Source organism: Megascapheus bottae, chromosome 4 (assembly GCF_031878675.1).
Source record: "Megascapheus bottae isolate mThoBot1 chromosome 4, mThoBot2.hap1, whole genome shotgun sequence".
Classification (NCBI taxonomy): Eukaryota; Metazoa; Chordata; class Mammalia; order Rodentia; family Geomyidae; genus Megascapheus; species Megascapheus bottae.
Window position 1 is genome coordinate 82439967 of NC_143512.1, and position 17212 is coordinate 82457178.

General features: G+C 47.7%; 1 pseudogene; it reads left to right on the plus strand.

Annotated features, from left to right (window-relative positions):
• The first annotated feature begins 6387 nt into the window (after positions 1 to 6387).
• Positions 6388 to 7459, plus strand: LOC150064694 (nucleophosmin pseudogene; annotated as a pseudogene).
• The last annotated feature ends 9753 nt before the right edge of the window (positions 7460 to 17212 follow it).

Here is a 17212-nt window from a genome sequence, read left to right on the forward strand (position 1 = left end):
ACGTCCAGGAGAACTGACTGTGTGTTCACTGTCAGGCTCCTTCATGCCAATCCTGCCAGCTCAGTGACTTTCGAACATCTCATAATAACGAAAAGGGGACCATGACATCACCCACTCAACCATGATTCCAAGAGGTGGAGAAGCAGGACTGGACGCCCCTGATGCAACCCTGCAGTCCCATTGTGAACGCCAAGGCAACAGTGAGGGACACGGGAGATCCTGGGCCCCCTCTCCCCAGACTCTCTGAGATCTGTCTTCACCCTGGGATGGAAGGCCAGGAAGCAGCTGGAACAATGAGCTCATCTCCCCGGAGAGCAGCCCTCAGCAGCCATGGCTTAGCAAAATGCTCTTGGCTTTGATTAAATAACATCTGCAGCACTGCCCCTCACTGCCTCTCCCCACCTCCCTCGGGAGGCCTCCCTGGAGCTAGGAGATCCGGGTGGGCAGGTGAACCCCCAGGGCATCAGCTAGGTCTCGGAGTTGAGCGAGAGCCGCTGCAGAGGCAGGTAAAGGCTCTCTCTGTGGTGTTCCCGCCAGTCGAGGCTTTCTCAGGGAAAGCCAGGCACCTAGCATCCATGTGGGCCATCATCGACCTGACCCTCCACCTGGCCCTGGGCTTCTGCAGCCACCTGACCACAAGGAAGATGTGTTGACCTGCTCTTGGGAATCCCTACTAGAGCAAGGACAGGGCGGGAGCTCGGGGAGGAAAAGGGTCCAATTGCCCGTCCTTGAGCCCAGAGCCCGTTCTGATCTCACAGGAAGCCACGGCTGGTCTAGACAAGGTGTCACAGCACCCTGAATGGGTCCCTTGCCTCCAGCAACAGAAAAACCACACTGTGCCCCACAAGCATGACAATTACCATTCATCAGAGTTTTCTGAAAATAGAGTTCAGATGGAACTGCTCACTTCCTCGACTTGAACATTGCACATCCTGTGTGTCTATGTACTAAACCATAACAGTGCACCCTGCAAATGAGTACAATTAAAATAATCCTTTAAAATAAAATACCAGAGGCTGGGTGTGGTGGCTCACACTTGTAATCCCACCTACTCAGGGCCAGAATGGAAGATGGGGCTCAAATGGTATAGCACTAGCCTTAAACAAAAGCCCCCTGGCAATGACCTTGAGCTTCAGTTCATTTTAATGATTCTGCTTTGTTTCTCCATTTCCATCTGCAGCCTCAAAGTCTTTGGCTGGGGAGGACAGCCAGGGGGAATCCTTAAAGCAAATAATAAGTTGCATGGTTTTGTTCAAGGCTTAGAAGAAAATTACATTCCTTACTTTGCACCCCAGATGGCTTTCATTGTGGAACAGAGCCTGAATAAGCCATAGTAGAGAGGCCTCTAGAAGGGCCTGCAACCTGGGTGACTGTGCCAGACCCAGGGTTTCTCATAGTTTATCTCACTGGACTTGACTCCTTCACCTATGTGTTCATTTCTCATAAAGGAAACAGAAGACGCTGCAGCCTGCACACACATAAAGAATTGACGTAGGATTGGATTTGGACTCCACACACCACAAAGAAGGGAAGACGTAGTATCTGCTCTATACAATGGGGTCAAGAGGACAGGGATTTGGGTGGGCCCTGCACTTAAAAGGGTTTTTTAATGCTCTTCTGTCCTCACCAGTCAATATCTCATTTGTGCACAAATGGCGCTGTCATTCAATTTCCCACCGGGATCCCAAAAGTAGATAGCTAGTCCTAAAGAGGAAGGCACCAAGAAAAATCTAAAGCTGGGGAGAGATAAGCGCAGCAAAGGCCCATGCCGGGGAGTTGCACACTAGAGGCAGCCTGCCTCCCAAGTCTCTGGTGACAGCCCGCTGGTACCCCAGAATGGACCCCGGGAGGCCCGTCTCCCGTAGCTTGGGTCTGGGCACTGCCTGGTCTATTGGGCACCCTGACCCTTTGTCGAAGGACAGGCTAGGCCTTTACCACATGTGTCTTAATCAGCTTTACTTCCACAGCTCAGCACCAAGGGGGAGGCACAGATGGGACCTGGAAGTCCAGTGCTGCCATGCTGTCTCTCCACCATGGTATTCTGCTTTGTCACAGCCCAGAAACAAGAGAACTACATGAGGAGAGACCGAGCCCTCTGAAACACCGAGCCAAACACTCGCGTTCCTTTCCTACGCTGTTTGTCTCCAAGTCGATTCACATGGAAAACTAACATAACAACTACGCACACTTCACACACACATGTAACAAATTTCATATTTGCTCACTCATGTGAGGGCTGCTTCTAAATGTACATACATTTAAATTTGTTCTATTTCCTCACATCCGGATAAATGATGCCATCTTGCTCCTGTTTTTATTGGCTTAGGCTAGCAATAAGGGGTTCATTGTCCCTTTGCACCTATGGCTACATTTAATCCAGAATCAGTGTCAGCTCCTCTACCACACTTTCCACACCCCTTCCTCCTTGCCTATGTTTGTCGGTCCACAAGAAGCATTCTGTGTCCGTTTACACAAGAATTCAAACCCAGGAAGAAGAGTCCCTGAAGGCCTGAGAAGAGGTCAACACCATTACAGCTTATGCACCAAATGGCTCGGCAGCGTCACAACCCACATCGGAGGAGGGACACCTCTGACCAGGAGTGAATCACCACCCACTGCCCACCTCTGGCCACCACTGACCAGGCATGAATGCTCACCCTCTGTGATGGCTGTGGCACTGTAGACACTTAGGGAGGTCCCTGCTTCCTTCCTTCCAGTAGTGAGTGATTACCGCTGACCACAGGTCAGACACCAAGTGGAGCAGCCATTGGCCCTCCACACTCAGTTGTAACACCCAGGCCAAGAGAGACACTGCAGGCCAGGCAGAACAAGGTCAGACTCTCACCTTACAGGTTTCTGCAGCACAGCGGGCCCATCTGCAGTGGGCAGGGATAATATAATCCTGAAGATACACCTTACTGGACTATGCCTCAGAACTGTCAAATGTGGGACGTGTGTAGGGCTATCGTGTTCTAGGTTCTGAGCCAGGTGGCAGGGCTGCGGGGCAGAACAAGATGAGCGTGGATTCGTCATCTTCTCCTGGGAACCAAGATGCCCTGTATCCAGCTAAGTCTAGGCTGTGTCTGACCACAGAACTTGGGTCTAGATCCCAGGGCTGTCTCTTCACGGTGACACCATCCAGTGCATTTCCCATGTTCTGCCCTTCCTGGAAGCTTCTGAGCTTTTCCAGATGGCCCTCAAGTGTTTGCCAGCATTCCTTCTCTCCAGCACCTGGAGGTCAGGTAATGAAAGGGTACAGTTCTTCCTTCTGAGTGTTTTCAGCTACTCCTCAGTCACCACCACTGATATTCCAATTGGCCTGCTCACCAATGACCATCACTCAACCTTAATAGATCCAAGATCTGATTGAGCCCGTGTGACTCACATCTCCTGCCAGAAGGCAGGGCTGAAAGCTCTGCCCCTGTCTGTGCTCTGAGCTTCCTCAATGCTCTCTGGTGCACTGTACCCTAGTACAAAACACAGGCTTCTCCCAAGTCACTGAGTAAACTCTCATGGCTGGACTCACTGTTGAGTTTTCCTGCTAACTGTGTCTTATACCTCTGGCCAAGAACCAGTAGGCATACAGGCATATAGCTCAGCACATTGTTTTCTACCCATGCAGTAGATCAGCTCGGGGTCTTGAACAACGAAGTGTTCAGGATTAGAGCTCCCTAGAAATGGATGAAAGAGTCCTACAGTACTGAATCTCAACTGATGCAGTAGATTTTGTTTCTTCATTCAGCAGTACCCATTACCAATATCTTATTTTTTAAGCTAGTATGAGCAGACCAAAAGAATGAGTGAATTCACTCCAAGAACTTAGAAGTGACATGAAAAAAAATCAATCAGTACTTTGGCAATGTGTGCATGGTTCACAGATGAGCCAAAGATCAACTTAAGACAAAAACAAACCAAACCAGAAAGAGGCCACTGCACTGATGTGGAGTCAGATCTGGGATGAGTCACTGGCCAAAGGCCGAGGTCATCCTTCATTATGGCCTGTCATCTTCAGAGTGACCTTTAAAGGGAGGGAAGAAATAGAAAGAGCAGGGGAAGATGCAAAAGCAGAGGTCACACGAGGAAAGTACACCAAGTTAAAAATAGTGGAAGCAGAGACGATGAGTTAGGGGTTGCCTTTAGTAATGGCACCTCAAACTCTGGTCTTAAACATGAGAATCTCTGAGTGACAGCCGGCAGTCCATCACATGTATACCCTGATGGAATGTACCAGAGGATGGAGTGGAGGTAGGAAGATTTCAGTTAGGGGGCCCTGGAAGTTCAGACAGACATGTTTATTGTGATACGTAAAAAAAATCTAATTAAATCCCAGAATACAGAATAAGAATTGGGCATGGCATTCTTCCCTGAAATTTTGCTGTCTTAACCTATTCACAAGAGAACATCAGACATTTCCAAAATAAAAGACTTTGCAACAGACCTGCCAATACTGAACAAGTAAAGTATCAGGGCATATGAGACAAGGGAGGCTGAGCGTCTACCACAGCCATGTGCAGCGTGGGTCCTGGAGCAGGCCTGGGACAGTCGATGACACTAGCAGAAAAACTGAAAGACATCAGCGAACATCTGGAGCTCCATGGACCTTTGTGATGGGACACAATGACACAATGAGGAGAAACGAAGTGACCAACTCTGATACCAGCGACACAAAGCAGGCTTTCCGATCTGGGAGACTTCCCAGACTTATAGCAAACAGGAGAATGGATTTGGGGGTTATTTCTAGAGAACACACCACCTGTTCCACCCTTGGATCATTTTGGAGAGAACCTTTTTCTGGAATGTCAACAGTTGCACCACCAAGGGACAGCACCTCCTATCTCCACTGCATCCCGAGACTGCACTCAGGATCCTACCAACACTGGCACTTGATGCACCCCCTTGTTCAGGAGCTGCCAGGGGCTCACTGGATCCTGAAGGCTTCCAGTGAATAGCAGAGTAGGTGTCCTGTGTGCACATTCTCACCCAGGCCACCCAAGACAGAACTGGCTTAGGATTCTCTCGAGGGCCTTGTCGAGGCAGAGACTCGGGCCAACTGCGCATGCTGCTGTACCTGCCAAAGTCCCTGGCAGCCACCCAGAACTCCATCTCGCCCCAGCACCATCCATGTCATGTGGTAAAATGTTAAGAGCTCACATTCTGCTTCTGGCTTCTACTGGGGGGGCAGTGATGGAACGCGATCTCAGTCTGTCCAGTTTAAGCTGAGCTGAACAATATGGTGCCAGGGGCTTTGGCAGGGGTTGTCTTGGTCCCCCAGCAGCCTGGAGCAATGGCTGTGGCTGGTATGCTCAGGCCATGAAAACCTCTGGCCTTCACTGGACTCCACCCCAAAAGGACGAATACCAGTGCCTCCCACCTTCATAGGAGCCTGGCTCCTCCCAGAGGCAGAAGCAGACTTCATTTGACCATCGTATGTACCTTGTGCTTTTCAGAAACTAGGGCACACATCACAGTGACAGGCAGAGCCAGTCACGGAGCTGCTGCATGCTGCCCCAAGAGTGGCTGGGGAAGGAGGAGCAGGGTGGGGAGGGGGTGTTTGGGGCAGCTTTGGGGGCATGCAGGGCTTTTCCCTGGGGAGAAGGAAATGAGAACACAGCAAATTGATGACATTTCTTTGGGGGAGGGCCCTTCTCTTCATAGGCAGCATTGGAGGAAGAAGAGGAAAGAAGAGGAGATGAAGAAGATCCTGAACACAGTCTAAGTGCATTCTGAGCCACAATGGATCTCACCGGGCACTTCCCTACCCAATGAAGAGACACCCTCTAACTCTATGTGCTAGCCACTTACCAAGACAGACAAAAAGAAAACAATGCAAGAAAATGGAAACCAGACAAATGGGTGAAGACCAGTCAGGAAGGTCCATCGAAAGAAAGGGCAGCGTGAACACTAGCCAGGTCCAAAACAAAGAGGGAACTGAATGAGCCACCAACAGTCATGTATATCAAGGTGAAGGGGAATCCACAAGATAGGAAAAGGAATTGTAAAATCTGCAAAAGCCAAACAACATATCTTCAAAATCTGTACCACACAGGAGATTGACTCAAAAGAACATTTGATTTCAAACAGAAACTCGAGTGCCTATGCCCTGAGTTTAAGCATTTAAAACTAAATGAGGCCGGGAGCATAGCCTAGTGGTAGAGTGCTTGCCCACCATGCATGAAGCACTGAGCTCAATTTCTTGGTACCATATACATACATAAAGCCTGAAGCGGCCCTGTGACTCAAATGGTAGAGCCCCAGCCTTGGACAGTGCCCAAGCCCTGAGTTCAAGCCCCAGGACGGACAAAATAACAGTTCACTTGGCGTGATTCCGTCCTGCGTCTCTGCTCGTCCACAGAGCCCACTCCTCCATCCGCCCTCACCGCGCAGCCCATGGAGGACTCGATGGACGTGGACATGAGCCCGCTGCGGCCCCAGAACTCCCTTTTTGGTGGTGAACTGAAGTCTGACCAGGATGATCACTTTAAGGTGGACAATGATGAACATGAGCACCAGTTATCACTAAGAACGGTTAGTTTAGGGGCTGGTGCCAAATTATGAGGGAAGTCCAATTAAAGTGACACTGGCAATGTTGAACATGTCTGTACAGCAAACGGTTTCCCTGGGGGGCTTTGAAATAACACCACCTGTGGTGCTGAGGCTGCAGTGTGGCTCAGGACCTGTGCACATCATTGGTTGCTGTGGAGGAGGAAACAGTAAGAAGAGGAAGAGGATGTGAAACTCCTGAGTGTGTCTGGAAAGCGGGCTGCCCCTGGAGGTGGCAGCAAGGTTCCACAGAAAAAGGTAAAACTTGCCGAGGAAGATAAGGGGGGGGAGGAGGGGCAGGAGGAGGAGGAGGAGGAGGAGGAGGAGGAGGAGGAGGAGGAGGAGGAGGAGGAGGAGGATTTTGATGACAAGGAAGCAGAAGAAAAAGTTCCAGTGAAGAAATCTATACGAGATACTCCAGCCAAAAATGCACAAAAATCTTTTCCGGAATGGAAAAGATTCAAAACCAGCAACACCAAGATCAAAAGGTCAAGAATCCTTCAAAAAACAGGAAAAAAAAACTCCTAAAACACCAAAAGGACCTAGTTCAGTAGAAGACATTAAAGCAAAAATGCAAGCAAGTATAGACAAAGGTGGTTCTCTCCCCACAGTGGAAGCCAAGTTCATCAACTACGTGAAGAATTGTTTCGGGATGACTGAGCAGGAGGCTATTCAAGACCTCTGGCAATGGAGGAAGTCTCTTTAAGAAAGTAGTTTGAACAGTTTGTTGAAATTTTCCGTCTTATTTCCTTTCTGTAAGAGTTGATATCTGGCTGTCCTTTTTATAATGTGAAGTGAGAACTTTCCCTACACTGTGTTTAATAAATGTTGTTCAGGCTCTGCTGCCAAGAATGTGTTGTCCAAAATGCCTGTTTAGTTTTTAAAGACGGAACTGCACCCTGAGCTTGGATTTAAGTATGTATGGCATGTCATCATGGGCGTAGTAGAAGTGATGGTCAGATGTGGAAATGGTGGGGATACAAAATGTACATGTGAAATAAACTCAGTATTTAAAAAAATAATAGTTCAGTGAGCACCAGTGACTCACACCTGTACTCCTAGCTACTAAGGAGGCTGAAATCTAAAGACTGCAGTTTAAGCAAGCCTAAAGAAGAAAATCTGTAAGACTCTTATCTCTAAGAGTCTAGAGGTAGAGTGCTAGAGTCCCAGGCTTTGAATTCAAGCTCCTAGTCTGATTTTTCTTTTAAATCCTCTCAACTAGTAGATTAAAGAATAAACAAGGGGCTGGGAGTGTGGCCTAGTGATAGAGTGCTTGCCTAGCGTGCACAAAGCCCTGGATTTGATTCCTTAGTATCATATACACAGAAAAATCCATAAGTAGTGCTATGGCTCAAATGGTAGAATGTTAGTGTTGAGAAAACTCAAGGACAGTGACCAGGCCCAGGGCTGGCCAAAAGAAAAGAAAAAGGGCCAGGGGTTTGGCCTAGTGGTAGAGTGTTTGCCTAGTACGTATGAAGAACCGAGTTCAATTCCTCAACACAAATGTAAAAAAGGCCAGAAGTGGTGCTGAGGCTCAATGGTAGAGCTCTAGCCTTGAGAAAGCCCAAGGACAGTGCTCAGGCCCTGAGCTCAAGCTTAGACTGGCCAAAAAATAAATAAATAAAATCAACAAAAGTCAATTTTCTAAAACATATGCTATTTAATTGGGGTCTAGGGTCACAATCAATCAAACCTACAATGTACAGTCATAGCTATATGTAAGAACAAATTTCAAGCCAGGCACCAATGGCTCATGCCTATAATTCTAGCTGAGATCTGAGGATCACAATTCAAAGGTAGTCTGAGCAGAAAAGTCCCCATGAGATTCTTACCTCCAATTAGCCACGCAAAAACCAGATGTGGTGCTGTGGCTGGAGTAGTAGAGCACTAGCCTTAAGTACAAAGAGACTCAGGGACAGTGCCCAGGCCCTGAATTCAAGCCCCACAACCAACAACAACAAAAAGTACAAATTTATTTACAAATGTGTTTTCACTATTAAAAGAAGAATGAATATGAGCTATCTGCATAGAACATTTCTAAACTCAAACAAAAGGATAAAAATTCAGGGTTTTTTTCAAAGACAAAGAATAATAAAAATCAAATTAGGAATCAATTAAAGAAGAGATTAGAATTGCTGACCTAATCCAAAAACCATTTTTTTTTTTGCCAGTCCTGGGCTTGAGCTCAGGGCCTGAGCACTGTCCTTGGATTTTTCTCAAGGCTAGAACTCTACCACTTGAGCCTCAGCACTACTTCTGGCTTTTTCTAAGTATGTGGTACCAAGGAATGGAACCCGGGTCTTCGTGCATGCTAGACAAGCACTCTACAACTAGGCCAAACTCCCGGCCCCCCAAAAACTATTTTTTATAAACGGCTAGAAATAATTTACTAGTAACATTTTAAAAGACTCTGTATAATTATATGCTAATTAAATTTTTTAAATCTCAGTAAAAAAAAACTGCCTTTTCCAGTAAAATTTAGTTTCCTTGAGAAGCAATAGACTTATCAACAAAAATTAGTTTCACAGAAGGCCAAATATCTAATATCCACATCTTGATTTGCAATATCACTAATATTACAAATAAAAGGAACCAGATCACTTGAGAGAAATGGCTCATATAGCACAAGATGCACCTGGAACATCTTGTAAAGCTGAAAAACAAGAAAATGAAGCAAGGCAGAGGAGGAGAGGGAGGAGGGGAGGAAGAAGGGAGAGGGAGAAGGGGAGGAGGAAGGCAGCCATAAGGATGACTTACAAAGTCCAAAGGAAACAGGAGCCAACTGAAAGCACTCTCAATGGCCAAAACCAGAACAAAATTAGGTCATACTTTAGATCAGAGCCCACATCCACAACTAATACCCCTGAGTCCACACAAATGGATGAATGAATAAATGAATGAATGGAATTATGAGGTAGACGTCTCTTGAAGAATAATCAAATAAAGCAAGCATCTACTCTGCCCTTTAGGTTATGGAGCTAACTCCTACACCTCAGGTGGGACTACATGGATGACTTCTTTTCTTTCCTTTTTTCTAAATTTTATTTTCTTATCTTTAAGTAGTTGTACAAAGGGGTTGCTTTTTGAAGCAGTTTGATCAATGTCACTTCGTTCATCATTCTCTCCCGTCCTTTCACAACACTAACCTTCCCTCAGTGTTCTTAATTTTGTAGGATATACATTGAATTCTATGACTGTATTTTCCCCTCTAGTTTTTCTCTTCATTTGTCTATACTTCTTTTCTTCTCTCCATTTAACCAGCTAAAAGCCAACCAACTATAAAAACAATGCAGTGTTCTTTACAAATGTGTACAGTTACCACTTTTCAATTAAAAATAAAACTCTGTAAGTAAATCTGCAAAAGGAAGAGACAGAAGGGGGAAAAGGGGAAGGATAAACCCTTCTGTGGAGAGATACATCCAGGGAATTTTGCAAAGATGTTTATGGACACCTAGCAGTAGATCATGAAGAGCTAAAACCCGAGTCCATAACTATGAGCACAAGAAACTTCCCAGAGGGAGTGAGAGACGGCATGCTCCCTTCACTTCCTGTCATGATGTAACAGGGCCGCTCTGATGTTTCTGCCTGTGGATCTGAGGGCTGTAACCCTGAGGCCTGGGGATTCCTGCCATTTAAGTCAACTCTGATCACGCCAGAGAAGGAAGAGGTTACTCAGCCTCTTTACCTTCATCACACATGTTTGTTTTTGTTTTGGGTGGGGCCCTGGGCACTAACCCAGAACCTCTTTGTGCTCAACACTAGCCATTGCCACTTGATCCACAGCGCCACTTCCCGTTTTTTAAGTGGTTAATTGATGGTAAGAGTCTCATGGGGACTTTTCTGCCCAGGGCTGGCTTTGAACCATGATCCTCAGATCTCAACCTCCAGAGTAGCTAAGAGTAGAAGCGTGAACCACAGGCACCCAGGAACTTCATCACACTTTTTAAACTTCCATCCAAGCAGCTTTACAAATCTTACTTACTCTTACAGTTGCAGTATGCACACTCCCTGGCTTTTCAAAGTGAAATTTCATGGCAAAATCCAGCAATCCTTCTATCTTAGGTACATATAAATACTAACACAGAGAGCAGAATGTCACCACCTTAGCTTGTGCAGACCAGAAATGTCACCAGTACTATGGCCAAAAGGACAACAGAACCTGCTAATTTCCTGCTTTTCCCCCAAAGTGGTAATCAAAAAAAAAAAAACCATGGACTGAAGGCAGGATCTATCTATGTGAGAGGCAGAAACTGGAACCCCCTCTTATAGCCCTGAAGAAAATGATGCAGTTTCCATCCAGATCGATTCACTTGGATGAGATGGGGGGGTTCTTCTACAAAGCCATAGTCCCCATCTTCCTCCATAGCCAGGTTTGCTTGGACATCACTCTCTGTGCACTCCCCAACTGCACAGAGGTTCTGGGTTATCCCAGAGCCCAGACAGTGGCTACAAAAGAACCAAAGGACTGAACGCCTGAACAGTGTGGAGGACATACGGCCACAAACCTGAGAAAACATAGATCTCTACTTGACCCTGCAGGCACAGCCACCAAGCCACAAGGGGAGCCAGTTTATCTCTAGATCAACAAAGAAAAGTAGAATAATACTGCACACACACACATGTGCATGCACTCATGCATGCACGCATACATACACATCCCTCACGTGTATCATGGGATAACTTGGCTATGATTATAGTCATCAGAACTCAGCCCATCCACAGACCCAGCTCTTCTTGTGCTAGTAGGCAAAAACGAAGAAGTAAGCAAGCTGCCTGGTTGAAGTCACAGGGGAAGCAAACAGCTCAGGGCCTGCCAGCACTCACTCAGCCATCAGAACTGGGTCAGCTCAGCTCACATGGAAACTCTGTGCCAACCTCACAGACAGAGAAACAGAAGAGGCTCCAAGCAGAGCAGGCTCTGAGACTGCTCCAGGCTGCCAAGCCAAGGTCTGAAGAACTGGGCACAAGGCTGGCAGTGGACACATGGGCATGGTGGAGGAAGATGAGGGCCAATGCAGAGAAGCCCGTGATCTGCAACCCCTCGTAGAGAAGTGCAAAGCACAACTGCTGCAGTGGGATTCTCTGCATAACAGAATAAAACACTGCCAAGGAAGGAAGGGAGGGAGGGAGGGAGGGAGGTGCATTACCAGGCTTCACGATCTATACACCCTCACAGTCATATGCCCATGTACATTCCCGATCATATGGATGCACGCTCCCACATGTATACACACTCATGCATGCATAAACATATGGCCAAGCTGCACACACATGTAAACACACGTAGCCTCATGAAGGCATGTGCACAGATCTGTGTGCTCCGTGACATGCATGAACATGCAGAAACCTATGTACACAGGTACTCATTTACACACGCCCAGCCATGTTAGGCACCTACACCTAACATAGACAGTGCACACCGACACACACTTGTACACTTACATAAGCGGTCTCATCGATGTACATACACATGATCACATCAATACTTACCACAGTAGCCCCTGCCCACCACAACATCAGAGTGTCCTTCTACTAAGCTGCCCTGTGATTCTGAGGAGAGACGTGTGGTAAGGACGGATAGTGATTCTGGGAGCATCTTCTCTTACCACTGAGATACCCGAAGACCAAAAGTGCTCACCCTGGTTCTGCTGCCTAACCTCTGTGCCTGCTGGAGCCTGGAATAAGAGCCTGCTAACGTGAGGACAAATGCAGAGAGGGAAGAATGTCGAGAAGCAACCACTCACGAAGAAAATGTGAGAGCACAAACTGGCCCTGGTAAGATCTGCAAGATACCCCTGAGTCAGTGCAAGATGCCAGCACAGCAGACAGATGAGTTCTCTTCTGCCACCACGTCTGTCAGGAGCAGAGCTCACACATGTGCCTCTGGGCTTGTCCCCTGCAGATGTCTCCAGCATTTCTCATATATAAATTGCCTCTCAGTGAACCTTTTTTTTTTTACTTGAGTTGAATTTGTATCTAGCTTGTGGATAGGAAACACCCTGCATCCCTATCTGCTCTCTCTTGATTCCCTGAACTGTGCCGTCCAAAACTGTATATTTCTTATGGAAAAAATCCTCCTCAGTGCCCGTGATTGCATGCCAAAATTGGCACTAGGCTACAACTAGACACTGTGCGCAGCAAGACCGGTTAGAACCATCAGTGTTTCTGCAGAGAATTCCCCTGTGCTTCCCTAATCATAATCTTCATACTCGTTCTGCTTATGTTTCCTGAAACCCTGGGAGAAAAATCTCTTCTGAAGAAGTTGTGCTGACATCCTACCCTCTTGGCTCCCTCAGTTTACCCTAGCTACAGATCTGGGGGGGAAAGCTCTTGGCTCATCATTCTACCTGACAACTCAACCTGCTCAGGTTGGCTTTGAACCATGATCTTCAGATCTCAGCCTCCTGAGTAGCTAGAATTGCAGGCGTGAGCCACCAGCAGCTGGTTGAAAGATTGCTATCTTAAGACCCAAAATGGATCCAGCTGCTGGCAGAAGTCCAGGGAAAGGAAAGACAGTTCTTTTAATCATCACCTTCCATGCAACGCCAGCCACTCTGTGCCCAGATATCCATCACAGCTCCCTCTGGCTTTCTTGGGCTTCCACTGGCAGGGAAGGACCCTCAGCTCTACTGAGAGCTGTGTCCACCAGCCTGGGACTGCGCCTTGGTTGCATGGGAGTTTTATCAGTTCTTTTATGAAAATGGAGCACAAATCAAAGAGACAGCAGCCTGGAGTTGGCACAGGCTGGCGGGCGCTCCCGCAGCCATACTTTCTGCCCTGCTAGCAGCTGGTACTCACCCTGGGGATATTTTGTGCCATCGTCAGCAGCTGGCAAGCTGACAAGCTAATAAAACGCATCATATTAGTGGGAGAGCTGGCACTTCCTTCAGTGTTTTTAGGCTGACGTGGCGTGACCAGGTTATTCACAGGCCTTGCTCAGAGAATGGATGGGCAGAAAGAAAAATTGGATAACAGTGTTCAAAAGGCTTTCTGAGACAAAAAAAAAAGAGCTCTGTTGTTTGTATTCCCAAAGGTCTAACCATACATTCTCAGCTATTCAGAGATCATCTGGACATTTGCCTTGCAAACATCTGCAAAACTAGGGCCATTTGTTTGCCTGCTAGTCAAAAGGACTTCAGGGGAAAGATAGGAGCAGTAAAATGAAAGCAATGGAAAGCCACAGCGAAGTCAGACTGGGAGTGTGCTGAAGGATGGGACATCCAGCCCAGGGGCCAGACGAGGCCAGCCGCATCATTTGAGACAGACGGGGGACAGATATGTTTACTTCTCAATAGCTCTGGTTGGCTGTGAACTGCATTATAAATATCTAAATGGCCCTTGGCAGAAAGGAGGCTCCCCACCCCTCTATGAGATGTGTCGGGTACAGAAAGGAGAGGAAACATCATAGGGGTCGTGTCCCTCTGAAACTCCCGCGACCTGCAAGAGCAAGGTGCACCTAAGGTGGGGAATGTCCTTACAGACTGTCCATCATTCTGAAGAAACAACAGAACTGAATTCTGGGAGGAACAGTTGACTCAAGGCATAGCGTGGACGAAGGGTTGATTGTTTTAGTGTAGGCCACAAAAGTGTCAGTGCATTTTTATGTCACCCCTTTCCAAAAACTAATTCACATATTGAAGCTCATCCTCAATGGGATGGTATTAACAATGAGGTCATTAGCTCGTGGTGGCTGAAGCCCTTGTGAATTAGACGAGTGCCTTCAAGAAACGACAAGAGGTTCACACCTGCAATCTCCTCTACTCAGGAGTAGAGATCAACTTTCAAAGCCAGCCCGGCTGGAAAAAGTCCTGAGATTCTATCTCCAGTTAACTACCAGAAAGCTTCAGGTGGAGCTGTGGTTCAAGTGGTAGAGTACTAGCCTTGTGCAAACAAGTCTCAAGGACAGCACCCACTCCCTGAGTTCAAGCCCCAAGACCAGCACCAAAAGAAAAGAGAAAGAAAAAGGGAGAAGGAGAAAGAAAGAGGGAGAGAGAGAGAGAGAGAGAGAGAGAGAGAGAGACAGGGAGAGAGAGAGAGAAACAGGGAGAGAGAGAGACAGGGAGAGAGAGAGAGACAGGGAGAGACAGAGAGACAGGGAGAATCAGAGAGGGGGGGGGGAAGCAGACAAGAGAGAGCTTGCGCCTCCCTGTGATGAGAGGCCGTTCATTCACAAACCAGGTCAGAAAAATCAATCCCCATGGCTCTAGATCCCCACGTCCTCATTAGGGCAGAGCCAGCCCAGAAAGCAGGGCACAGAGAGGGCTACTACAAGCCCAGACACCAGTGGGAGCACATGACTGGCACAAAGGGAACTCTGCCCCTGCTCCATGCCCCTGGTACTCTCTGCTGCTCCAGGAAACACATTTTTCCCATTTCTGGGCCTCTTCACCTTGAGCTCAGCTATCCTACACTTTCCATTACCATTGTGGGCTTTGTTCTTCAGGGCCTACTGAAAACCCTCCCTGCAGAAGAACCTTGCACCCAGACCACCCCCAGGTAGCAGGCATTAATTCCAGATGACCCTTAAAAACATGGCTTTAGGGCCGGGAGTTTGGCCTAGTGGTAGAGTGCTTGCCTCACATGTACGAAGACCTGGGTTCGATTCCTCGGTACCACATACATAGAAGAAAGCCGGAAATGGTGCTGAGGTTCAAGTGGTAGAGCTCTAACCTTGAGAAAGTCCAAGGACAGTGCTCAGGCCCTGAGCTCAAGCCCAAGACTGGCAAAAAAAAACAAACAAACAGAGCTTTAGCCCTCCAGCCATTCTTATCCTGCCACCACAAAGATCCCTGAGAGCCAGGCATGTGTCTTGTGTTCTGTGCACTGCTGCTCTGTAATCACATCCCTCTGCCTGAGAAGTACAGACCACTTCCTTCCTCCAGACTCATTTTGCCTCCTGAATAATTCCTACCACCAGCACTGAGTCACCTCTCACCATGCAGCACCGTGCAGCACCGTGCACCTGCTATGGAGGGGCTCTGATGAATGTGGGGCACACCTAGCCTACAGCTAACGAGCAATAAGAGATGGAGACCCCCGCAGCACATGGGAGACATAAATCGGCCCCTCACTAATGTATTCTGCAGAACTCTTCTGACCCCAGTATTATGTCACAGGCTCCTGTAAATTATGGTCTACAGCAGCCTGCAGACCTTGTCCTGACCTTCGTGTAAATCAGACAACTAGAAAGCTCCCCTAGGAACACAAAAGAAAATGCAATTGAAAGTCTTTTGCAGCAAAGCCTGAAGATAAAGAAAGCTCCTGAATTAACCATAATGGCACAATGACTGGGTCCTCTGTCACCTATGATTTAGGAATTAAATCTTTCCAAGGTCCTGGGGTGAGGGAGGTGTACAGTGGGGACCAGATTACAGGTAAGGATGGAAGAAAATACTTTCCTAAGTGGTTTTTACTGAAAGGGAAGGGAAATGACCACACAAGTAAACTCATGCTTATTTTCATCCCAGGAAACAATGTCCCTAAAGCCACCTCTGTGGCTCAGTTATAAAAGAAGTGGGAGTCTCAAGGGTATTGGAAACTCAGCCCCAGTGTGGCAGTGTTGAGGGAGGGTCTTCTAAAAGCTGGGGGAGCAGACACTGGGGTACCTCAGTCATGAGAGACCCTCAAGGAGAACCTCAGCTAGTTTTTGCAGGATGGGGGTTACACAGTGACCCCTCCTCCCTAAGCACTACCCATTCCTCAGGCTCCAGGCCATCTCACCTGGCAAGGTGCATCAACCATGTTGTGGTGTAGATAGCACCCTCACCAGAGGCTGGCCTGCTGGGGCTCCCCGCGTGGATGGGAAGCCTGCAAAGCTGTGAGCCAAGGAAAACCCATTCTCCTCAACACTACCAAGCCTCAGGTTATTTTTGATTCCGCAACAGAAAAATAAGAGAATGCATCACCCACACATCCGGTTGTGATATTTCCTTGAATTCCATCTTTTCCTGAAACCGTCTTAGAAGTCACCTTTTGGGAGGAAAATCATCAAACCATCTCAATGTCCAGGCTTTGTGTCCAAGCCACAGGACCAACGTCTGCACACACACACACACACACACAGTAGGGATTTCAGGAGGGCAAGGGGGTCTTTGGGAGCAGGAGTGAGGTGTGACCTCCCTGATGACAGGAATGCTGCCTCCTGTGCTGTTTCTCACCCCTCCATCCGCCTCCCCACCGGCTGTTCCTGCCTCATTTGCAAGGAAAGAGAGGAACCTGACCACTGGAGCATGTCTCTTCCTCCAGAGCCAGGCAGGAGAAGCCCCAGCATTGGTGTCAAATAGGTTTTGGTTTTTTCCAGACATCACCGTTGTACTAGTGAAGGCTGACCTCAAGCTGACGTCTCCTACCTCCATCTCCCAAGTGCTGGTCTTCAAGCATGAGGAAAGGGCCCCTATCTTCTTTCTCTAAATGGCTCTCACATGTCAGCTTTTCAGTCCTGCATCCCATCATAGTTCAATGAAATAAAACTTTCCACGGAGTAGAAGCTGAGGAACCGGCCTACATTGATTTGAGTGCCGTCTCTAAGCATGTTTCGCTCAAGGCTAGCGCTCTACCATTGCAGCCTCCTCTCCACTTCTCTGGCTTCTTGGTGGGTACTTGGATGTAAGAGTCTCACAGACTTCGCTGCCCAGGCTGAACTGAAATCCTGACCTCGGATCTCAGCCTTCTG